The sequence below is a fragment of the Sapajus apella genome, unplaced genomic scaffold, assembly GCF_009761245.1.
Source record: "Sapajus apella isolate SASKATOON/1434 unplaced genomic scaffold, GSC_monkey_1.0 scaffold30, whole genome shotgun sequence".
Lineage (NCBI taxonomy): Eukaryota > Metazoa > Chordata > Mammalia > Primates > Cebidae > Sapajus > Sapajus apella.
The window spans coordinates 4152877-4177980 of NW_022436970.1; the positions used below are offsets into that span (position 1 = coordinate 4152877).

General features: G+C 44.5%; 1 protein-coding gene and 1 long non-coding RNA gene across 5 annotated transcripts in view; one reads left to right on the plus strand and one right to left on the minus strand.

Moving 5' to 3' along the window:
- The window catches only part of NEDD4L (NEDD4 like E3 ubiquitin protein ligase), a 356397-nt gene that overhangs the window by 122339 nt on the left and 208954 nt on the right, over positions 1–25104 (plus strand). The window lies entirely within an intron of this gene.
- On the minus strand, positions 1625–24227 carry LOC116561716. Its single transcript, XR_004273569.1, has 3 exons — positions 23944–24227; positions 6293–6300; positions 1625–1636 (listed from the first exon to the last, which is right to left on the minus strand). It is a non-coding gene; the product is annotated as an uncharacterized LOC116561716 (long non-coding RNA).

Here is a 25104-nt window from a genome sequence, read left to right on the forward strand (position 1 = left end):
GGGCTACATGAGGCCCAGCTGGGAATGGGCACAGAAGGTCATGGCTCTGCACCTGACCCTCACCTTAGGGGTCAGGACAGAGCCAAGGACATGAGTGATGGGCTAGGGGGACACAGGCACCACGGAGTGCCTTGGCCATCCTTGCGTAGAGGAGAGGTACAGGTGGCAAGGTAGGCACCAGGCAGCCGCTGTCAGGGTCAGGAACCGAGGCAGGTCCAGGAAACAGAGGCCAAAACAGCAGCAGGAACCGCCGGCTCAGCAGCCCACTGACTCTTCTGGATGTCTTTTAGACGCTGTGTGGCGGGGCAGGGACAAGTCCTGGTGTTTGGCCATGGGGAAGTGTGCAGTTATGGTAGGTGAGTTGTGCTTTCTTAATGTAGGTGTAGGGAAGGAGGGTAGTGAGTTTCAGTAGCTCATGTTTGTTGAGCACTTGCTATGTGCCAAGTGTGGTTTGAACTATATTTACATAGGAGCTCTTTGGGTCCTCCCAGCAAAGTCCTATGCAGCAGGCACTACTGTTCTTTCCCTTTTTCAGATAAAGAAACTGAAGCAAGAAAGGTTTAGTAAGTTGTAGAGCTAGGTATTGAGCCAGGGCCTAACTGCTTCCTAGAAATTAGAGACTGTTAGTTGAGTACCAACAGGTTGGCTGACAACGTGTATGGAACACGTCATCAGATTCTACCTAAATTTTGTGAAGAGGGGATTTCCATTTGACAAGTAAAAAAATTGAGAAGTTATCATCAACCTGAGATCAAACCAGGCTATAGGGAGTGGTGGGACCCATTTAGTTCAGATTTATGTGACTTCTGATGCTATGCTCATTGATCAATCAACATTATTCTCAGAGGATAAAAGTGACAATTCCTGGCCGGGCACGGTGGCTCATGCTTGTAATTCCAGCACTTCAGGAGGCTAAGGCGGGTGGATCACAAGGTCAAAAGATCGAGACCATCCTGGCCAACATGGTGAAACCCCATCTCTAATAAAAATACAAAAATTAGCTGGGCATGGCGGTGCATGCCTGTAGTCGCTGAGGTAAGAGAATCGCTTGAACCCAGGAGGTGGAGGTTGCAGTGAGTCAAGAGATCACATCACTGCACTCCAGCCTAGTGACAGAGCAAGGCTCCGTCTCAAAAAAAAAAAAAAAAAAAAAAGAGAGAGAATTGAATGGGTCATTGGACTGGATGACTTAGGGTTCCTCCAAAACCCTGAGATTTGATTTTTTTTTTTTTGGTACCTTTTTGTGTTAGCAGGTTTAGAGAGCTGACCATTGTATTTGATAGTAGCTGACTAAGCTTTTTGAATTGGAGTACCATCAACTATTATTAGATTTAGAATAGGTATATTTTGCTAAGTAAGATCTTAAAATTTTTTCTTTTAAACTTAGGATAGCTTTTCAAATTTCAAACCATTCTTTTTCAGTAAGCTGAAGACATTTAATGTTTTGTCACAGGCTTAGCTGTCATTAAATAGGGTCATTTTGATGCAAGTTTTAAAATCTAACCTCCCTCCCTTTTTCTCCTTAATTATGATCAGTGTCTTCACTTGAGGTTACCTAGGATGCATTTGAGACTATAAAGCTGCTGCTTCAAACTTAGCAATGTTGGCTGAGACAAACCAAGTACAGAATTTCCTGCTTTCGTAAAGAGGGTTGCAAGACATTCATTTCACAGTGCTCCTTTATTGTGTGTGATGAGCCATTGGCATCAAACCTGCTTGGGTTGCTATCAATTTTTCTTTTGGGAGCTGGTGACTTGAAATTTAAAACACAAGGGTTTAAGGGTATTGGAGGGACATGGCTGAAAGTCCTCCTGCCGCCTGGTGATTGAGAGTGATGGGGACCTAACCTGGTGTCAGGATAGCTCTTCGACACAGCTCGCCTCAATCCCCTTTACCTAGATTTAAGTTGTTAGCACTTTGCTATGTTTGTTCCATCTCTTTTTTCCCTGAAGTATTCAAAAGTGAATTACAGACATATGACATTTAGTCCCTAAATACTGAAGCCTATGCCTCTAAAAAACAAGAACATGTTTTTATGTAACTGTAGTACTGTTCTCACAAAATTAAGACTAATTGCCTAATGGACTCTATTACCTGATCCATTATCTGAATTTCCCCAGCTGACCCTAAAATGCCTTTTACAGCTGAACTGTTTAAACCAGAATTGAATTGAGAATTCTGTATTACATTTAATAGGTAGGCCTATTAAGACTCTCTTAACCTAGAATAGTGATAAAGGATTTTTCTTCTTGGTCACTTTGCAAGCCGGAGACCCCCAGCTGGCAACACCCCACCCAGGCCTCACTCTCCATGCTGGGGTGCCCCAGCTCACCTGTGTGATAGTTTGTACCTGTGTTTGGTGGTTCTTGAGTTCTTGCATGACACCCAAGAAGAATGAAGATACGCTGGCCATTGAAGGCTGAGGAGGGCAGAGTGAAATTTTATTGTGCAATGGAATAGCTCTCAGTGGAGAGGGGCTGCAGTCGGGTGTTTCTCTCCTTCCCACGTGACTGGGCCCAGGGCTTTTTATGAGCTCAGAATAAGGGAGGGGCAGGCCACATTTGATTTGTTAAAAGCCATTATTCAGAAGGAATCAATTGGGCAAACATGGATCAGACGTTCTCACTCTGAGTCATGGGTTTCATCCAGGACCAGCCTCCAGTCTTTCAGCCTTCAGGTTGTTTTTGGCTTGAAGGTGGGGTTTCACCAGGGACCTGCCCCTATCTGCCAAAGCATTTGGCTGCTTCCTGTCACTATCAATAGTCCCTTCCCTTCGATGACTTGTAGGTAGGTTGTTTCGCTTACCATATTCCATGGTGTCCTGGTGGCATCAGCAGTGAATGAACACGTCTTCTCCCTGTGTTTCTTGTACAGTACTGTATATTAGAAATTGGACTAAAGGCTTGATCAAATTTGAGGCAGGAATGGGTGAGGCTACATGAGACTGGAGGGACATAATGAGTGGTTCTGCAGTAATCAGTGATTAAAATTCATCCCTGGTTAATGTGGGGGCAGTCTGATCCTGCCACTGTCAAAAATTACATTTTCCCTCCCCAGGTGACCAGCAAGTAATGAGGGAGGGGATGTTTTGGCACTGTATATGTGCAAATTTGAAATATTGATCTACTTTTTCTTCCGAAGGATTAGAAATACTGTTTTTGTCTTTCTTTGCCCTTCTTTGAAAACACTGTACAAAGTAAATCTCCTTCTCTTACTAATGGAGACATTTCCCAAAGAGGTTGAACATATGTTAAAGTCTTCTTGCTCAACTGTAAGCCCTTCTGGATCCAAGGTCAGACCAGAGTTTGCAGACAGGTGGTCCCTGTGGACCAGACTGAATCCACAGATGTGTGTGTTTGGCCTGTGGAGCACTAAAACAAAAAAATGCAAATCCAGAGCCAAAATTTGGGGGATCCCATGTTATGATATGGTAATCCAGATTTCCAGGTTTATGGGAGGTCTTGGCAATCTAGCCACAGCAGGCCTGCGTCTCTGTGGGACTGCATGGCTAGAGATGTTGCTGGGCGTACCCGTAAGGTGGGACTGAGCCCTTTTGGCCACCAGGGACTGTACACCTCCTGTTGTGTTCATGTGGCTGGTTTCCCTTGCTGACCCGTGGCTGTGAGGCCCCTCGAGGTACAGGCCACCCTTTGGGCTTGTCCTCTGCACTGTTTCTTCGTTAGTATTTAGAGCTGACTTCTCCTCTTTCTTCCCCATTGAGGAGCAGCACCTTGCCCTGTGCAAAGTCTGTGTTTGTGATCTCTAGGCTCTTTGCAGAGCTACATTTCTCTCTGGAGGCCTTGCCGGGCAGCCTTCACTGTCTAGGGCATTGCTGAGAATCACGTCAACACTGATGGCCCTTGGGCCAAAAAGTGTTTGTCTTAAAATCCCGGCACCAAATAGCTTATGCAGTTACTCCTGTGAGAGCCCCAGAGGATCTAACTCTTTGGCTGTTTGTTCTAGTTGTAGTCCTGCCCACCCCCCAAACCCGAAATGATGTTTAAGGATAGTAATTCTCTCCCCCAAAATATAAATAAAAACATCTTTATTCCCTAACAACCACACAACTGTTGACATTTTTGTGTTTCCCTCCTAGTCTTTAAGTATATGAATGCACGCAACATCCTTTAAAAATCTGTCAACCCCAGCCTCCACGCCACCCAGCCCACCAGGCTTCCCAGCGGGAAGTATTGGAAGTGGCAGATGGGTAAATGCACAGGGCAGGTGAGGCTCCGTTCTACGTTAGGCTTGCTGTGCTGGATAGCCAGGGCCACAATAATGGATCTTTCTAATAATCCGCAATCACCATGTTCAGTATACACTAAATGAGCATGCAGGGAATATACAATCTGTTTATAAACATTTCCATATAAGCTTTTTTCTCTCTCTCACTCCACTTTTGGTAAATAACAGGGCAAACTAGACAGTGTGCTCGCTCATGCGCTCTCCCTCCCTCCCCCGCTCTCTCCCTGCTTCCCCCCGCGTCCCTTCATCTCCCTGTCCCTCTCTCCTCCCTCCTTCATTCTCTTTCTCTCTCCCCGCCTCTTCCTTCCTTGCTTCATCCCTCCCCCACCATCTCTCTCTCCCCCACCCTTTTTTAAAAAGAGACAAGAGTCTTGCTCTGTTGCCCAAGTTAGAGTGCAGTGGTGCAATCATAGCTCACTATAACCTCAGACTTCTGAGTTCAAGCAGTCCTCCTGCCTCAGCCTCCCCAGTAGCTGGGAGTACAGGCACACCACCATGCCCAGCTAATTTTTAAAAATTTTTATAGAGATGTGGTCTTGCTGTGTTGCCCAGGTCGATCTCAAACTTCTGACATCAAGTGACCTTGGCCTTGGCCTCTCAAAGTGTTGGAATTACAGGTGCACACCATTGTGCCCAGCCAGACAGGCCACTCTTCTGTAGCATTCCCTGATGTTGTGAGATGAGTAAGAGTCCCTGCTGCAGAACCTTGTTCACTTTGCCTTGACTCCTGATGCATGGATATTTGCTGTTACCAAAGACACCGTTGCTCTACCAGAGGGGAAGGAAAGACTTCTTGCCCTCATTTTCTTCAGTGTAGAATGATGCCGGGGTCACTGAGTCTGCAGGGCAGAGAATCTGATGTGTTTTTAGGAAGTAGAGGATGTCTGACACATAGTAGGTGTTTGACAAATTTTGTTAATCTGGTAAGAGTGGAGCCTGAGAAAACTGAAAAATTAAAAAGCCACTGAGGAGTGCTGGGGCTGTGTTTTGACATAAATACAAAGGCACCAAAAGGGGCAGAAATATGAGAACGATTCTGGGGCTGGCAAAGTTTGGATCCCCTGCCTGACGTTGCGTCCTGAGCCCCCAGCCCCTTCCTGCGCCTCTCCCCCAGCCACCAGCCCCTCCTCATTCCTTCCTCTCCTTTATCCTCCGCTGTCTTCGCCTGTGCCCCCACTCTCATGTCTTTCCTCTAGAGTCTTTGTCTTAAAGCACTCTGTCTCACCGTCTTCCTCTTCTTGGGGTGGGAGGGAAGGGTAGAAACAGCGTAAGAAGCTAAAGTATGAGGAAGGGAAGGTTGCCAGCTTGAGATGAGTCAGGAATGAAAGCAGTTCTGAATGTGTAAGACAATAAGGAAAATATTTATTTTACAAAAATTGAACTACCAACCAAGCGTTCAGGAACACGGCCAGAAGGTGCTGTGTAGGGAGAGGTATACATTAGGATGTGGAGCATGATTGCCGTGTTCCCACCCCAGGAGGAAGGGACTCGTTTATCTGCCTGTTAATGGTTCTCCCCATGGTAGACAGTGAGGGCTGGCTCTCCACCCCATCCTCAGTGGGTGCAGCTTTGGGGAGGCTGTGAGACTGGTGATCTTGGGGCCTGTTAGGCATCTGTGTTATTGAAGGTAACAATGTCCCTTCTACCTAAAAGTTATGCACCAGCTGGGGCTGGGTGCGGTGGCTCACGCCTGTGATCCCAGCCCTTTGGAAGGTTGAGGCAGGCGGATCATGAGGTCAGGAGCTCCAGACCAGTCAGGCCAACATAGCAAAACCCCATCTCTACTAAAAATACAAAAAATTAGCCAGATGTGGTGATACACACCTGTAATCTCAGCCACTTGGGAGGCTGAGGCAGGAGAATTGTGTCAACCCGGGAGGCGAAAGTTGCAGTGAGCCGAGGTCGCGCCATTGCACTCCAGCCTGGGTAACAGTGCAAGACTCCGTCTCAAAAAAAAAAAAAGCACAATCTTGAATCCATTTCGGGAACATCTTTGGAACTCCAGAATGTTGTCCTTCTCAGATATGTATCACCTATGTTGTATTACTTCATTTTCTAAGAAACATTGTCATCGACTTTATAAAGTTACTGAATAATTCTATTTGGGGAGAAGCCTGGAAGCTAAGATTTTAAAGATTGTTTATAAGTTAAGTGAACTGGCAGATTCTTAAATGGTAAATAATGATTTTCGCATGTGCTATCCGTAGTTATCTAAACGAGGGGCTAGCAAGCTTTTTTATTTTTTATTTTTTTGCCTTTAAAGGGCCAGATACTAAATAGTTGAGGCTTTGCAGGACTTACAGTCTCAGACATAGCACAGAAACAGCCTTGAGCAATGTATAAACAAACCGATATGTCCACGAGCCGATGGTCCATGAGCCATAGTTTGCCAGCCTCTGACGTTATAAGCCATTGATTTTCTACAACATATATTTAGAACTGGGAGTGTCAGTGTTATTTTGTCATGATTTCCAGATTAAACTCTTTCATAAAGCTGCTGGTCAGTCAATGACAGACTGATTCTGCTAGTGTTGACTTTTTGGGTCAGGAAATGGGGTTCCTAAATAGTGCAGTAGCTTTTTATTTATTTTCTTTCCCATTCAAGGGCAATATGCTTAAAATACAGCTTATGAAGCTTTTGGATATTCACTGTAAATTTTAAGGTCTAAAAATGAATGCAGTTGTAAAATGTTTTTGCCTTAGAGAAAAGGTTCTCGCTGCTTTGTGTTATAAATACATGAAAAATAATGATGAACTAAATGCATGCAAGCACATGCAGACATAAATTAGTGTATTGCAATTAAAATATTGTCCACTGTCCCCACTGAATATTCGTTATACTTCTGACTTTAGTGTAAGTAATGTTTAATAAGGAATCTACAATGTGTAACTCCTCAGTGAATTATTAAATGGACTGGCATTCTCACTATATAATATCAACGCAGGGGATATAAAATATGCCTGCCAGGATCATTTTTTTTTTTTTTTTTTTTTTTTTTTAAGATGGAGTCTTGCTCTGTCAGTGAGGCTGGAGTGCAATGGTGCCATCTTGGCTCACTGCAACCTCCGCCTCCCGGGTTCAAGTGATTCTCCTGCCTCAGCCTCCCAAGTTGCTGGGACTACAGGCATGTGCCACCACACCTGGCTAATTTTTTGTATTTTTAGTAGTGACAGGGTTTCACCCTGTTAACCAGGGTGGTCTCCATATCCTGACCTCATGATCTGCTCGCCTTGGCCTCCCAAAGTGCTGGGATTACAGGTGATCCACCACGCCTGGCTCTATGCCTGGATTCTTAATAAATGTGTGCTAACATTTCTTCTGGCACAGGAATAGGTGGTAAATACACTTCAAGAGTTCTTTGCATTTTTATCCTTCATTGTTATAGGCACATTATTGTGTGTCTCCTACTGAAGAACTGATTGATCATTGTTTTAAGCTAATGTGATTTTTAGTTGCTTAAAACTAGGCATTCATGGTAGGAAAGTAGAGAAACATTTGGAAGAAATACTGCGTTTTGTGTTTGGGAGTGGCTGGTAGAAAAATCGAAATAGACTAGTCTTACGACTTTATCACAGTGTTTTCTTTTTTCTAGTAGGAAAATGCTAATATTGCTTGTATATTATCTCAAAACACTCTTTCTCTAACACTGGGAGTTCATTGAGAACAGCAATTTTAATTTGGTTAGGTGGTTTTAACTTGTTTAGGTGATTTTAAATGTTATTTAGCAAATCTGGAAAACAAAAGAGAAATTTGCAAATATCTTTCTTCCAGGGTGGTGTACCGTCTCCCTGTAGTGTGATTTCATCTTCTCTTGTTAATCCATATGTAGTCAAACCATCATGTTCTTGAAATGAGACTTCAACCCCTAGTGGGGCCATATGATTCAGGATCTTTTGTTTGTCCTTACTTAGTTTCTTGGCCTGGAACGTCAAAATATCAGAAACTGTTCTTTCTCTGGAATCATCTGTCTCTGTGATGGCCTCACCATCTGTGCAGGCATCCAAGCTAGGGACCCGGGATTGTCCTTCACTCTCTCGTCCCTCCAGCTGCTGTGTCTGGCTTTCAGTGTTTGTGTAGAGCAGAGTTCTCCAACTCCTGTGGCATGTTAGGAAGTGGGCCCCATGGCAGGAGGTGAGCCCTGGGTGAGCGAGTGAAGCTTCCTCAGTATTTACAGCCCCTCCCCATCACTTGCTTGCTGCCTGAGCTCCGTCTCCTGTCAGATCAGCCTCCAGCGTTAGATTCTCATAGAAGTGTGAACCCTGTTGTGAACTGCGCATGTGAGGGATCTAGGTTGCACACTCTTTATGAGACTCTAATGCCTCATGATCTGGCACCGTCCCCCATCACCCCCAGATGGGACCATCTAGTTGCAGGAAAACAAGTTCAGGATTCCTGCTGGTTCTATATTACGGTGAGTTGTATAATTATTCCATTATCGATTACAATGTAATAATAATAGAAATAAAGTGCACCATAAATGTAATGCTTTGAATCATCCTGAAACCATCCTATCCTACGTCCCCAGCCGCGAACCAGCCTGTAGAAAAATTGTCTTCCACAAAACCAGTCCCTGGTGCCAAAAAGGTTGGGGAATGCTGGTGTAGAGGACTTTTGAAGCAGTGTCCGTAGCTGCCCTGTTCTCTCTAATCCCTCCACCTAGGTATACAAAATTCTGTCTCTAAGACACAGACTGTGTTCCTCCCAGGCAAACAAGTCAGTGGCTGTGCATTGCCCTGGGTAAACAGGGGCACTAGGTTCTTTGCAAAGCCCTGCAGTGCATTTCTCTCCAAGCTGCCATGCACCCTTCTTCCTGTCTGCCTGGCCGATGCCCAGAACCTCCCCCTTCTCCCTGTTTGCATAGCTGCCTTGCTCTCCTCCTTTCTCAGGCCAGTGTCGCCAATCAGTCTGTGTGACCTGGATGCAGAGTCCTTGGCTCTGCGCCTGGCCCTGTGCAGGTCTCTGTGGTGGCACTTAGCACATGGTGCTAAGATTCTCCCCGACAGGCCTTTGGCGCCGCAAGGGCCAGAGCCGTGTCCTGCACATCCTAGTCCCACGTCCTCCCAGGGACACCGAGCTGAGGACCGCTCCCTATCCCTTTTCTGTGCTTGGCCAACTCCAGCGCCCATTCTCCCCCAAGGGGTGGGCTTGGCCACCCTACCCCTTGGCTGAATCTCTCCTCCTTTCGTGTTTGTTCTCCAGGTGATGTATTCAGGCCCATATTTTCATTACCCTCACATTTCATTAATTTTTTCATTGTGTAGGTTTAAGGCCTTCTTTAAAATACACAGGTTCTGAATTTTAGTAATATAAAAGTCCTCTGTAAGTGCCCAATCACGTTACTTTTCTGTCCTCCCTACATTAAAGTTAGCACCGATGCCTTTATGTTTAAGGACAGCCTCCCGCACAGGGGCTTTGCCTGCGTAAAGTTCATTAGATGGCAGATGTGTCACCTCTGTCACCTGAAGGCCTGTTGACTGGCTCTGCCTGTTCCACCTCTATCGAAGTGTATTGGGGGTTACTGCACCCTCTGGTGGCCATATTGTCAGGTGCATTTTTGTACTAGTCAGAATGATAAACCAATCTAATCGTTGATTGGAGTTCTTTTTCAGAGGACGTCATTTATTCACATTTTGTGTGTTTCAGCAGGCATTTAAGCCATTCTCAAACAGTGACACTTACGCAGAGGATAGAATGATTTTACTTTAAGCAATTTCTACTTTTTACGTAGCTGGTTTTAAAGTAGATAATGCATAGTGTTAAACTTTATTTCCCCTTTCTTTCTTTCTTTTCTGCCAGGGAATTTATTAAATTTGTAGAATTATGCAAATAAAATGCCAGCCACTAAAAAGGAATTATTAACTGGTAATGGAGAAAATGAAATTCTTCAAATGTAGAGTACTATATTCATTTCAATATTTTGTCCCATAGACAAAATGTTTAACATTCATTTTTAGTTTTAAACGTTTATGAGTCCGAACTTCAACACTCTTCCAGATTTAAGAAAGGAATTTATCCGTCTGTGAATTAATTAGCAGGGTCTGTGTGTGTCACCAAGGCTGGAATGCACTGTTGCAGCTGTAGCTCACTGCAGCTTTGAACTCCTGGGCTCAGGCAACCCTCCCACTTTAGACTCTGAGATAACTAGGACCACAGGTGCACGCAACCATACCCAGCTAATTTTTTTAATTACAATTTTCTGTAGATACAGGGATCTTGCTATATTGCCCAGGCTGGTCTTGAACTCCTGGCCTCAAGCAATCCTCCTGCCTCAGCCTAAGAAAGGAATTCTTCATATAGAAAAATACTGTTATATAAATAGTTGCTTATATCCATGCTGTTTATGGGAACAGTTAAGGCTCATCTCAAAAGTATTTGTATTTGGCTTTGGAATAAAAAGAAATTTCCCTTTTCATAGGGTTCTAAGATTGTAGGAGTTTTTAGCATTACAAAAACAGTTAATGGAACAATGTGATGTGAAGAAGACTCAGAAGAGGCTAGAGAGGTCTTTACCCCTTTTTTTGTATTGTCATCCTTTCCCTGTTGCTAACTTTGCAATGACGTTTGTAGATGGCGTTGTTTTTCAGACTGATGATAGTGACTCCCAAAGAACCACAGCAGCAGCAATTTTTAATTTTTTTTTTTGAGATGGGTGCAGTGGTGCGATCTCAGCTCACTGCAGCCTCTGACTTCCTGCTTCAAGCAATTCTCCTGTCCCAGCTTCCCAAGTAGCTGGGACTGCAGGTGCGTGCCACCACACCCAGCTGATTTTTGTATTTTTAGTAGAGGCCGGGTTTCACCATGTTGGCCAAGATGGTCTCGATCTCCTGACCTCATGATCTGCCCACCTTGGCCTCCCAAAGTGCTGGGATTACAGGCGTAAGCCACTGCACCCGGATTTACATTTTTTAAAATGCAAGGTTGAGTGATTTTTCTCTCTGGATGCTTGAGTTTGTTTTTGATAAAAATTATGCTGGAGGCAGAGGAAAGAGTCCATGATGAAATCTTGGTGGAAGAAACCTGGGCAGATTGCAATCTAAGTGGATATGTGTGGCAAAGAGGTGAAAACGGTAGGGGGTGCTGAAAACACCCACAGAGGAAAATGGGGTGGACAAGGTATCTGTTCATTTTGCAATAAAGTCCTTCCTTTCCTTTAACATCTCTTGGTTACAAATACTAACAAAAACAGGGAAAACCATGAATGTTTTCAGTGGGACAGAAAATGAGGGAGGCACTTAGGGAGAAAAAGTGTCAGTTGATGTGATATTAAAATAAAGTTTCTTTTCTTTATAGTTGCAGACATTAAGATTTATTGTCAGGGCTGTTAGGACAGTTCCTGCAGCTCTCTGGTGACCTAGGCATTGATAGACTTTTTTTTTTTTTTTGAGATGGAGTCTTGCTCTGTCACCCAGGCTGGAGTGCGGTGGTGGGATCTTGGCTCATTGCAACCTCCGCCTCCTGGGTTCAAGCAATTCTCCCGCCTCACCTTCCCAAGTAGCTGGGACTACAGGCGCACGCCACCACACCCAGTTAACTGTAGTATTTTTAGTAGAGATGGTGTTTCTCCATGTTGCCCAGGCTGATCTCAAACTCCTGACCTCAGATGATCTGCCTGCCTTGGCCTCCCAAAGTGCTGGGATTACAGGTATGAAACAGTACGCCTCGCCTGTGCCTTCATTTCTTAACTATTTCTTTCAACCCCTGTAATGTTCCATGAACTATGCAGGGAAGTCCTAACTGTTCAGAGCTTAAATTCTGCATTCCTTTCTTTTAAGTGGCCAACTGCAGAGGAAGCCACCTTGAAAGATACTCCGCCTTCTCCCTTCACCACTGGGTCTCCTGTCATGGGACCCCTGGCCCGAGGAGGCTTCCTTCTGGTAGCCTGGGTTGTCACAGGGACCACATCTTCCCATAAGAATAATGCTCCCGGTTGTGTAGGAGAAGCGTCTGACAAGTAACTTCAACACATCCTGAGAATGACCATGGCAGACGTACCTGACAACAGTCACTGAAGAAATGAGGTTGCCACATGGAGGTTGCTGGGAGAAGGGTGCTATGTGAAGGTGCTGTATAAACCGTGTGCTTTTTACAGGCAGTTGAAGGTCTGCCATCCAGCTCAGTGCCACTGGGCCACCCTGTACATAAGTTCTGCCAGATCAACCCTGTGCCTTGTTTGCTAGCTCTGGGTTTCTTCTTTGGCCTCTTCAACTTGATGCTGCCCCTGTTGAAGTTAGTATGGGTCTGGCACAACATGTAAGTAGACAGTTACCTACCTGTACTGTGCCAGCCATCCTTGCTACAAACATTTGCCCAGACAGCGGCATTTGTGCCGGTTCTTGGAGTGTTTCTTGAGCTGCACATTCACAGACCGTGTCCTCTTTCAGCCTGCTTCCGGCTAGGTAGAAGGAACACTCTCCGCCTGGGCTCTGAGCCAGCTGCCCACCTGCAGCACCCACTCCTTGGAGAGAGCGTTTCGTGTTGCATCTCACCGAGTTGATTGAGTATTCACTTTGAAGCTTTACGCTGCACGCACGGGCCTGTTACCTACAGCTTCTTCCTGGTCTTGTGGGTGTCATTTCAGATCCCTTCATCAGATTTCAGTTACCCCAGTTTTACTTGGTTCACCGTAAGTTTGCAAAAAAGACTTTTTGTTATCCTGAACACTGCAGGTAGAAATGTGATTAGTTTTGAATTATTTTTGTTTAACTTCTACCCTCTTTTCCTCTTTGCAATCTATTTTGTTCATTTTTAACTTCTGCTGTTAAAAGACTTCTAAATCCATTTATAGAAAAAAAAATGAGTTATAAAAGAAAAACCAGTTACTTAAAGGAAGCAGGCTGTGTTTTGTGGCCTTCAGGATGTAATCTGTTGGTAGGAAGGAATGAGGGTATCCGGGGAGGGATGTCTGGCTTTAATGTCACCATTCTTCCAGGAATTGCCATGTTGTGGGGTCACATCTTGTAGGAGGAAAGCTCTGAAGTCATGGGATTCTCTACCCTCCTCTCCTGCTCTTGGTTCCCACCAGCAGCCTGCTTGGCGTGCTTTGGAAGTGGAGCAGAGATGGTTTTGGATGAGCCTTGCTGGGGACGCCGCTGAGATTATCCAGAGGCCTTGCCGGGCACCTGGAGTGGTGGCTTCGAGAAGTTTCCCAGAGAAATTGAGTCAGTTCATAAAGTTTCTCTAAAGGATTAGCACAATGTAGTCCAGAAGTGTTTGTTCATGAAGTCTTGGTTTTTGGATTCAAGAAAGTGTTCTCCTAAGTGCTGCTCACCGTTTTTCCCAAACAGGACCCAATCCTGTGAGGGAGAGCAAATTAGGCCATTTATTTATAGTTTCATCAGCACCGGGCATGCAGTGCAAGGCGTTAGTCATGATCCTTGCTCTTCAGGCGCTGTACTTGTAGCAGCAAGACGGTGCAGATGTGCAGCTGAACAGCAAGCGCAGGTTCCCGGTTGGCATTTAGTGACACAGGAATGACAGGGAGGCCTTCATTGTGGTTGGACCATGGGAGCTGGATTACCCCAGAGTGCGTCTCACTTCCCTGTAAGCTTTTGATAGGGAGTTTGGAATTACCACCATTAGTAGAACCAGATTTCAAAGGCAATGATACTTGTTCCATATGAAACACTTTAAAACTACTGATGTCCATACACTTTAAGTTTTTTAAAAAGGGGCTTAAAGCAGTTTCATCTCATCAACCCCAAATCGGAAAAGCTATGAATGACCAGAGTGATGAATATGTCTTAAAATGTGTGTGTGTATGTGTGTGTGTGTAAGTGTAATAAAAAGACATTCAGGAACACACTACCAGTTTCCATCACAGAGAAAAGAACTAATTTCCTTAATATATAATGAACTTCTGCAAATCAGTAAAAAGACCAATAACTTAATTGAAAAATGATCATCAGAAAATATGAATAGCTTAGAGAAAACAGAATACCAGTAGCAATTAAACATACCAAGATAGCGTCACTTATAGTAAAAGAAATAGCAATTAAAACTCAAATGAAATACCTTTTCAACTATCAAATTGTCAAAAATTAAAATTGTAACAGCATTATTTGTTGAGAAAGATGTGAAGGAACAGCTACCCTTAAACTATTGCTGGAGGACAATTAAGTGAGTACAGCCTCTAGCCATTTAAAAATATTTATAAAAATGACATATGCCTGGCTGGACATGGTGGCTCGTGCCTGTAATCCAACATTTTGGGAGGCCGAGGCCTGTGGATCACCTGAGGTCAGGAGTTTGAAACCAGCCTGGCCAACATAGTGAAACCCCATCTCTACTAAAAATACAAAATTAGCCAGATGTGGTGGCACATGTCTGTAATCCCATCTACTGGGGAGGCTGAGGCAGGAGAATTGCTTGAGCCCGGGAGGCAGAGGTTGCAGTAAGCTGAGATAGCGCATTGCACTCCAGCCTAGGCAAAAAGAGTAAAACTCTGTCTTAAACAATAATAAAGAGTAAAAAGTAAAATAGGTGGGACGTGGTGTCTTATGCCTGTAATCCCAACACTTTGGGAGACCAAGGCTGGTGAATCATCTGAGGTCAAGAGATCGGGACCATCCTGGCCAATGTGGTGAAACCCCATCTCTACTAAAAATACAAAAATTAGCTGGGTGTGGTGGTGCATGCCTGTAGTCCCAGCTACTACTTGGGAAGCTGAGGCAGGAGAGTCGCTTGAACCTGGGAGGCGTAGGTTGCAGTGATATGAGATCACGTCGCTGCACTCCAGCACTCCAGCGTGGCAACAGAGGGATACTCCGTCTCAAAAATATAAATAAATTTTTAAAAATGACAAATGCCTGTACTCTTAGACCCAGCACTCCCAGTTCTGCCAGTTCATCCAACAGGTACATATACACATGCATACAGAGAAGGATGCACAGGAACATGCATTCCCTAGTTGACAGAGTCATAGGTGATTAGAAACAACAGAAGTGTCCATTAAAAAACAGTTTGAACCTGTGTTGAGACATCAGCATCCCTTCTCCTTCTCTCCCACCACCCTTCTCCCCTCTGCAGATTTTATTCTCACACTGGTTTTCTCCAGCGGATGTCAGCTCTAGGCTGGCATTTGCAGCAGAGAGACAGTGGCTCCTACGGAGCTTACGGTCTATATTTTATTGGGCTGTGTTGGGTTCTCAGGGGTGTTGGCTCACCCCTGATGTGAGCAGGAGAATGGGATGTTCTGTAAATTGGCCTTTAGCCCATCATAAATTCATATGTATATTTTTTTTCCATAAAAAACCCAGCCGGTGTGAGTCACACTCCCTCCTGTCTTCACCTCCTTTTCACATTCCCAGCAGATCATTCTCTCTCTTCTGACTGGCATTTTATAGATGAAGCAGCAGAGGCTGAGACCTACTGTATTTTGAGACACTGTAGCTTTATATGGCATAATTAAATCATAGTCATCAGTCGCTCTTAGGTAGGGATTATTATTGGCATTTTCTAGATAAGAAAAATGGAGGGTGAGAAAGGTTAGGCATCCTGCTAAGTCACAGCAGACTTAAGTGCCAGAGTTGGAGCTGGATTCCAGTGTGCTTGCATAGGTACTCTTCTCATGCTGACTGCACGCCTGTCACCTGGAATGCTCAGGCCCCGCCTCCAGGCCTTCTGATTCAGCGGGGCTGCAGCTTTGGCACATCCAGCTGCCCAGGTGATTGAAATGAAAGCCAGAGCTGAGAGCCACTGGTCTACACCGCCAGTAAATGATCGGGTTCTCACTTGATCATTTAACTAAGAATCTTGGTTTTCTGCTTTCAGTCTCAGAACTCTTGTTCAAGGTGTCAGGCCTGTCTTCATGCAGGAAAGTGATCTTTGAAATTACTAATAGGTGCTAGGGAAGCCTTTAAGCAGCAGGTAGTGGTCAAGGCCACTCAGTAGGAAGGGCCGGCCATAAAGGCTAGTACCTGGGCTTTTGATGACCCCATGGAGGGCCTTTCAAAAAATGGGCTTCGTTTGTCTCTGTGGCTTCCAGTCTTTGTGGGCCGGCAGTTGTCTGGTCCACGTGAGCTGGCTCTAGAGGGGCCTGAGGAACCCAGAAAAACTTTGCAACAACCTGACAAGCTTGTTTGAATCTTCTGGGTTTTGGCTTTCTGACTCATGGCTCGCTGAATCGCTGAACTAGGCAGGTGGTGGGGACTGGAGGGCAGGGAATGGGGAAGCAGGGCAGCCTCTGGAAGGAAAATCAGCAAAGGGTGGGGACCAGGGAAGAAGGAGTGGGAAGGGAATAAAACCCTTTTTTAGGGTCTTATCAATCAGAAGAGCAATGAAGAAAAAAATTAAATGTAAGAAATACATGATTAGGATTTTAACCCAGTATGATTCATTACATATAAACCTGTGACTTAACATTTTCTGTAGTAGATGAGAATAGCACTTTTTTTTTTGTTTTCTTACTCTTCATATGTATTAGTGAGATTAATTATGAAAATCAAATTACCCACACTTGACATAGAAGTATAAAATTAATAATATTCAAAGATGATTAAATGCATGATTTCCCTTTATTATAAAAAAAAAAGAAGCAGATGGAACTTGTATTCTGAAAGCAAATATGGAAATCACATTAAAAATCAGAAAATCCTCACCACTGCCCCCCCCCACCCCCATTGTGCGTTTCATTTTTCTTTGGTCTGAGTTCAAGGGCTAGAGAAAATGAATGTGCTCCTAGCTCAGGAGCTTAAGTTCTTGCTTTCTAAAGAGCTGGGAACGTGCTTGACTCTATTTTATCTCTTGTTTGCATTTTTCACTACTTTGCCTCCATTTAATCCTGGAAAACCTTCATGGTAGGGATGTATTTTGAGGACTAAAAGAAAGGAGTTTGGACAAAAGCAGGACAGTGTTGAATATGTGGAAGCAAAGAGTCCTTCCAGGGGGATGTGTGGCCGAGGCCTCTGTTCAGCGATGGTCCAGCTGCGACCAGGACCTGTGCTGGATGCCCAGGCCAACCCACAGGATGTCTGCCAGCACCTCATTTCTCCATTCATCAGACAGCGCATCACTAGCCTACTGGGAGAAAATGGAGATGAGTCCAAATGTGCATCCAGACATAGAGCTAAAAGGGACCCTCGCACCAGTGGTTCTCAAGCCCCTCCTAACATTAGGATCAGCTGGGAGCTCCAAAAACATATTGCCCTCAAAACTCAGCCCAGAGCAACCAACTCCCTTGGCCTGGGGTCAGATGTGGGTGGCCTGGGCCAGGAACCACTGAGTGGGTCCACCTCTGCAGACTGGGGAACTGAGAGTCTGGGAGGCTACTTGTTATCGCAAGGACCTGAAGTTGCATGGGGAGGCAGGACTAGACTTGGGGCTCCTGACTGTCTTGGCCTGTATTCCAGTGTGCCATGGGGCGTGTCGAATTTGAATCTGGCCCCGGTGCATTCTCAAGCCCTGTGTTGCTCTGTTCCCACAGTCCCTGCCCTTGACTTTCCAGATAACAGCACATTGGTGGCCAGGGCTTTACATTAACCCACCAGCCTCCAGCATTGCTTTTGAATAATGGAAGCTAAGCAGATGCATATGAATACCTGCATTATGGAGAAGACTGTGTCTTCGCAGGTCATCTGTAGTTATTAGTTTTGCATTTGGGTTCACTCATTGTCTTTCTAGTGAAAATGATTGCACAGGCTGGTAGTCTTCCACTCGGTCTGTATAGAAGCCAGGAGTTGATTCTCAGTTCCGTTCAGTGCTGCTCTCCTGAATCAGAGATCTTCTCTCCCAGGATGCTTTGTCATGAGCAGGATTCTGAACCAAGACCTTTTCTTCACCTATCTCGGGCGCCCTCACCATGAGCTTTGCGATCCCCTGACAGCTCAGAAAGCATTTATCCTCATCCAATATCTGGTGAACAGCTGACACCTCCTGGGAATCTTTAAAATTGTTCTCTAAAGAAACCATTCTGCTGCAAGTGCCTATTTTTAGACTTTCTAAAGCCCACGTCAGATTGTCTCTGCCTTTCTCCCTGTCTGCTAAGCCTGCTGTTTGAAAGGCAGCAACAGGATCTTTTGTCTTTAAAAGTTCAGCCCCATCTGGTGCCTTCCCCACTTGAGCTCCACAGCCCTGGCCTTTGCTGGGGTGCATTGCTCCTCCAAAACCCAAACCACAGTTAGTGACCTTTACACCCCATGAGTTGAAATAATACACCTGGAGGAAGAAAATAACTTACAATGAGCCTAGAGTACAAATGGCTATGTTTTAACACTCTCAATTTGTCTTGGGTGTATTTAACTCATACGACTAGACTGGTGTGAGTTTTGGGCTCTCTTGGGGGCTGTCCAAGTTCAGAACAAGTGCATCTGATGGCAGCTAGCTTAAGGATTTAGCAGTCATCAAGTCCAGTCACGAACGTGTAAATCAGAATTCAGGTGTTGAGGTGGGGCCTTGCACATGTCCTGGTCAGCCCGGGGTGATTTCCTCTCTGGCCAGTGGTTTTGGCTTCTTTACATGATTTCATCCATCGTAACTAATGGTCACTGAGTGACCTCAGAGGTAGTGATTGCTCTAGTGAAGCCTGTGACCCACGGCGGCGGCGGGCATAGCTTTCCCACCTCAGTCCCCTCTCCTTTTCCTCTATCCCCGCCTTTCTCTCCTTACTTCACCCCTTCCTCTCTCCACGTTAGGTCATCCAGCAGAAGTCAAATGTTTTTTATTTCATATCTTCATCGAATAAGAGTTTTACGACATGTTATTACATTTACAGTAAGTACAATCTTTTATGTGGGATTCTCTAAAAGAGAATCAAAACTCCAGCAAAATCTAACCATGTATTCCTTCAGTCAAAAATTTGAAAAAGTCGTTTTTAGGAAGAAAAAGATATAATTAGAAAAGACTAGTCCGGGCATGGTGGCTCACACCTGTAATCCCAGCACTTTTGGAGGCTGAGGCGGGTGGATCATGAGGTCAAGAGATCAAGACCATCCTGGCCAACATGGTGAAACCCTGTCTCTACTAAAAATACAAAAATTAGCTGGGCATGGTGGCGCATGCCTGTAGTCCCAGCTACTCGGGAGGCTGAGGCAGGAGAATAGCTTGAACTCCGGAGGCGGAAGTTGCAGTGAACCATAGATCATGCCACTACACTCCAGCCTGGCAATAGAGTGAGACTCTGTCTAAAAAAACAAAAACAAAAAAGAAAAGACTGAAGTGGGTATGCAAACTATTAACATTATGTTAGGGCAGTAGTGGTAGGAGTGTAAATTATATTTGCTTTTTCTGAATTTCTAAATTTTCTTCAATTAACGTATTGTTTAAAATATCAAATATATAGAAAGAAGAGTGTGCATGCCCATTGATCAAGCAGACACTCTTCATTCAAAGGAACTCTTCCTAAAGAAGTACTGAAGTTCTATTTTATCCTTAGATATCCAAAGAGAGTATGTGTGTACCATATACCTAAAGAATGCTTATCATAATGAGAAAGTTGAAACACCCCAAATTAGCTTAATAATGGTATCTCTTTATCAGGGAATATTTTAAAGCCATTAGAAATGATATTGCAGATAAGTATTTAATGTTATGGAAACATTTTATGACATAAAATGAAAAGTAAGTTGCAGATTGGTTTGTATAATTTGATCTCATCTTTTTATAAGAAACACATAATATAGAAAGATAGATGAAGGTCTGAAAGGGTATTAATGCCCTAATGTGTTAGTAGCATTGCCTCAGAGAAACAGGCTCAACAGTGTTTATTTTCCTTTTCTCTCAGTAAATCTGTGTTTGTGTTCATGTGTCTGTCTACAGGATATGTATATACATTTTTCTTGTGAAGAATCCTCATTGCATTTGCTACTGGAAGGGTTTATTTTAGATTTAGATATTAAAGTTACCTCTTTGAGTGAGAACCCATAATTTATATTTCTTAGTTTACCTTTTACCTCTATTATTTAAATCCCTCTTCTTCTGCCTTCAAATAGAAGATGTAACAGTGAGCCGGGCGCTGTGGCTTACGCCTGTAATCCCAGCACTTTGTGAGGCCAAGGTGGATGTGTCAAGAGGGCAAGAGATTGAGACCATCCTGGCTAACATGGTGAAACCCCATCTCTACCAAAATTACAAAAATTAGCTGAGTGTGGTGGTGCACGCCTGTAGTCACAGCTACTCAGAAGGCTGAGGCAGGAGAATCGCTTGAACCTAAGAGGTGGAGGTTGCAGTGAGCTAAGATTGTGTCACTGCACTCCAGCCTGGCAACAGGCTCAAACTTAAAAAAAAAAAAAAAAAACTTAACAGTGATGAAAAGGCTGGATATGGTGGCTCACACCTGAAATTCCAGCACTTTAGGCGGCCAGGGGTTCGAGACCATCCTGAACATAGCAAGTAACATGGTGAGACCCTGTACCTACAAAAAATGTTTAAAGGTTAGCCAGGCATGATGGTGTAATCCCTTCTACTCAGGAAGCTGAGGTGGGACGACTGCTTGAGGCTGGGAGGTCAGGGCTGCAGTGAGCCGCGATTACACTACTGCACTTCAGCCTGGGTGACAGAATGAGACTCTGTCTCTAAAAAAATAATATTTTAAGAAAGAAAAAAAAAAACTAGTGATAAAAAGAACTTAAACTGATTTTTGAGTGGACTTCATAATTATAATGGCTGAGATTTTTTTTTTTTTTTTTTTTGAGACGGAGTTTCACTCATGTTACGCAGGCTGGAGTGCAATGGCGCGATCTCGGCTCACCGCAACCTCCGCCTCCTGGGTTCAGGCAATTCTCCTGTCTCAGCCTCCTGAGTAGCTGGGATTACAGGCACGCGCCACCATGCCCAGCTAATGTTTTGTATTTTTAGTAGAGACGGGGTTTCACCATGTTGACCAGGATGGTCTAGATCTCTTGACCTCGTGATCCACCCGCCTTGGCCTCCCAAAGTGCTGGGATTACAGGCTTGAGCCACCGCGCCCGGCCGATGGCTGAGATTTTTAATTGCCATTTGTATCAATGAATAACCACCCCCCCCCCCACCTCCGGTCATTACTTTCTGGTGTGTTTGGTGCGCCTGGCTCCTATAGGAGAGGAGTAATGCTGTTTGACATGCTTTATTGCTGATTAGAAGCCTAATCTCTGTAATGATTGGAAGCTCAATAATGAAGCTTGTTCAGAATTGTGTTACAGTCGGTTAATGAAGCCCTGAGATCAGGGTCCTGGCTTTTGGTGGCCTCTATTTCAGAATCCAGAGCTGGTTTCTATTTATTTGGGTTTTGCAGCTAAGTACTCTGGACTGAGGCGATCTGAAGGTTGGTTCTGCTGTAATAGGTAAATTGCTAAAAAAGACATTGGCCTTGGTCTGTACAACTTAAAATTTTATTGGTGAGAGAGTCTTAATACGAAACAATCACATCAAACTAGAACTTGGTGTATAACCAGCAAATATAACTCATACTCCTACCCCCTCAGTGTATAACCAAAGAGCTCAATTGCATGCACAGGTAACAGGCATTGGTGATTTCAGAAAAGTTATACCTGGTGAGCAGTGAGAGGCGAGCCCTGATAAGCCCTTCAATCTGGGAAACCCCAGTGCTGACAAGGTACATGGTACAGGCTTGATAACAGCTTGCTTAATGCCACACCTGAAATCCCAGCACTTTGGGAGGCTGAGGCGGGTGGGTCACTTGAGTTCAGGAGTTTGAGTCCTGAACATGGTGAAACCCCATCTCTACAGAAAAACACAAAAATTCGCCTGGTGTGGTGGCATGTGCCTGTAGTCCCAGCTGCTTGGGAGGCTGAGGTGGGAGAATGGCTTGAACACGAGAGGCAGAGTTGCAGTGAGGTGAGATTGCACCACTGCACTCCAGCCTGAGCGACAGAAAATAGTAATAATAAAAAACTTATGACAGTAGCATTTGAGTTGGCTTTTCAATCCTGGGTTCCTAAATATATGAGCCTGGACCATTAAACTGTGTGACAAGGAGCTGTCATCTTAACATACAAACGTTCTGAAATCAAGAGATGAAATGCATTGTTCAACATGAGAAATGACTTCTTGGTTCCGAGACACTATTGACTGTGTGTAAGGTGCCATCATTCATTTGGTACCTAGGGGAGATAGTGGCGGGGACATTCCTTTTGCCTGTCTTGTGATAGGCTTGCTGATTTCTCAAAGGTTAATGTATTAAATTGTCTGAAGCAACGAAGGTATTTAAGGGCATCATTAGGGTTAGTTCTCAGGTCTCCTGATTCCTAGCTTCTCTAGTTTAGTGATTCAATAGTTTAGCCTTTCAATAGTTCACCACTCACTTTAATGGTTTCCTTGCTGCCTTGACATGCTGTTCACTGCTGACACAGTTGGTTTCCTACCTGGCTGAACGCAAGCGTCTGTCTCCTGCTGGGTTCCCTGGTGGTGATGCAGCCCACAGGTACTTGTCTCTTTCTTTCAGTGAAGTACAGCAACCATCTATTTATGTTGAAAGGCACTGTACTGGGAGATGAAGAACACGGAGTTCTAGGCCTCCAGGAATTTATCATCACTTGCTAATTTGAGCTGAGCCTGGCACTTGAACATGGGCCATAGATTTCCAGATGTTAAAAAAAAAAAAAAAAAAAAGAAAAGGATCTTTAATGTATAGCTTTGTCTTTCTGCCTGCTTGCACTTCACTTCTGACCATCTGAAACAATTGATATCTTAGTTTGATATGATCATGTTCCAACACAGCACAACAGCCTGTGCAGTTTTGGGCATGCACCTGTAGCAGTTGCAAAGGTTTTTACGGTGACGTGGCGAAGAGGAGAGTAAGGCCAGTGTGTGGGGTGTTGATGAGGTCAGATGCGGGACTGTATTTCTTGGTATAAGCCATTTTATTTAGGAGCTATTTCTTTGGACTTATTTGTTTATTGAGAAGGAGTTTTGCTCTTCTTGCCCATGCTGGAGTGCAATGGTGCGATCTTGGCTCATTGCCACCTCCGCCTCCCAGGTTCAAGCGATTTTCCTGCCTCAGACTCCCGAGTAGCTGGGATTACAGGCATGTGCCACCATGCCTGGCTAATTTTGTATTTTTAGTAGAGACAGGGTTTCTTCATGTTGATCCAGGCGCATCTTGAACTCACAACTTCAGGTGATCCGTCTCTCCTTGGCCTCCCAAAGGGCCGGGATTACAGGCATGAGCCATCGCTCCCAGCCCTGGAGACTATTTTATGTATGAGAATGTACCTCTGATTGGAAGATAGAAGGTATGAAATTTACCTCTTGAATCATTCCGGTGTAAAATTAAATACCAATCATATACTTAATTTTACAAGACTTGCAAATAATATACTGGGATAATGGCAGTAAGAGACGGGACCTTTTATGTGGTATGAAGTTTTGTGATAATTCCTATCTTCCTTTGTACCTAAAAGAGGCACCCTCTCCTATCATACTGCAAACAGATGCCACTACTACATGTAGACACATTGCCAGCTGTGGCACAGCTCGTCACCCAGGCCTCATCACAGCTGCCTGTAAAACCCAGATTTATTCTCTTCCCCCTAGATCTTTTTAAAAAAATTGCTAGTATCATTTTAGAGAGTATGCCAGTGACACCACTTAAATAATGACTTTTCCAGTTTCTTCTTTTTCCACAGCCTTCACGTCATCTGGTAATATTCCCCTCAGGTTGGCATCAGCTTCTGAGATCCTGCTGGACCTAGATACATTCGCCAGGAGTGGATGAAGGCTTTGGAAGAGTGAAGTGGTTAGGAACATTTCTTCCAAATTCTCCTCACTTTTTTTGACCTCCCCGGTTTCCAGCATATTCTGTACTCCAGCCACACAGAACAACTTGCCTGAGCCCAGCTAAGTCTTGTCCACTGGTCAGGGACCACCTCAAACGCTGTCCCTTTTTTGATTTATTTCCTGGGTCTTTAGCTGGGCTCTTCCCTTCACTCCGTGGAGATGCCTGCCCCATGATTTTCAGTAGCGTTTGCTGTTAGCTGTTCCGTTCTGGGGACAGATTGTCTCTTTGTTTTCCTTTTCTCCATGTGTGTTGTCAATTTCATCCTTTGTCTCACGGGAGTTGGCTTTTACGCTCCCCGCTGTCTTTGGTGGCCTGATTACGAGTCTGTGGGAAAGAATGAAAGTTGGAAAGAAGATCTGGTGGGAAAGAACAAGAGTTGTCCTTGAGCAGCCAAACGAAGCTGTCAGAACGTTAATGTAATAAAGCAGGAATTCCAATGGACTGCCTGCTACAGAGGAGAAGGAAGATGGTGTAGGGCTCACGACTGTAAAATGCAGCAGCCACCACCAGATGGTGATGCGGCTTCTCAGCCCAGGTGGGACTCTGTGTCTCCCCCTCCCATGGTCGGTCACTTGATAACTATTGGGTTGGTCACCCACGCCCTGGTCATTGTTACCGAATAGTGGTAATATAAGTAAGCTGTAAATTTCCATTGTAAGAAATAATTGCCTTTTAAAAGGAAGCATTAAAGAAAAAGATCTTTTGGCTCAATAAAGCCTTTCTTTTCCTCAACACTCTTGGCTCTTAAAAGGGACATGTTCTTGGCCTTGAAATGGGAATGTACATGGAACTTTGGACAGAAGAAACCCCCTCTGCCTTGGGCTGCAAATTCTTGTCCCTGGCAGAGTTTGGGCTGTAGGGTCATGCGATCCGTCTCTTTGACCATTGTATGCAAAAATGATTGTAAAATTGGCCTCCCTAACCTGAGACATTGGTTAAAAAATAAAAAAGACAGTAAAGAGAGAACTCTTTTGCTATTGGGTATGCATTGGATTCATTTTTAAACTGAAAGAAGGTGAAAGGGGTGACTGGTTGATTTAGGACAATACCTTCAGAGCCATGGGCAACTGTGAAAGGCATGGAAATGTGAAAAGGGCCAAAGCACATTGATGGCAGGACCTGTGGTCCCAAAGCAGCCCATGAAGGAGGT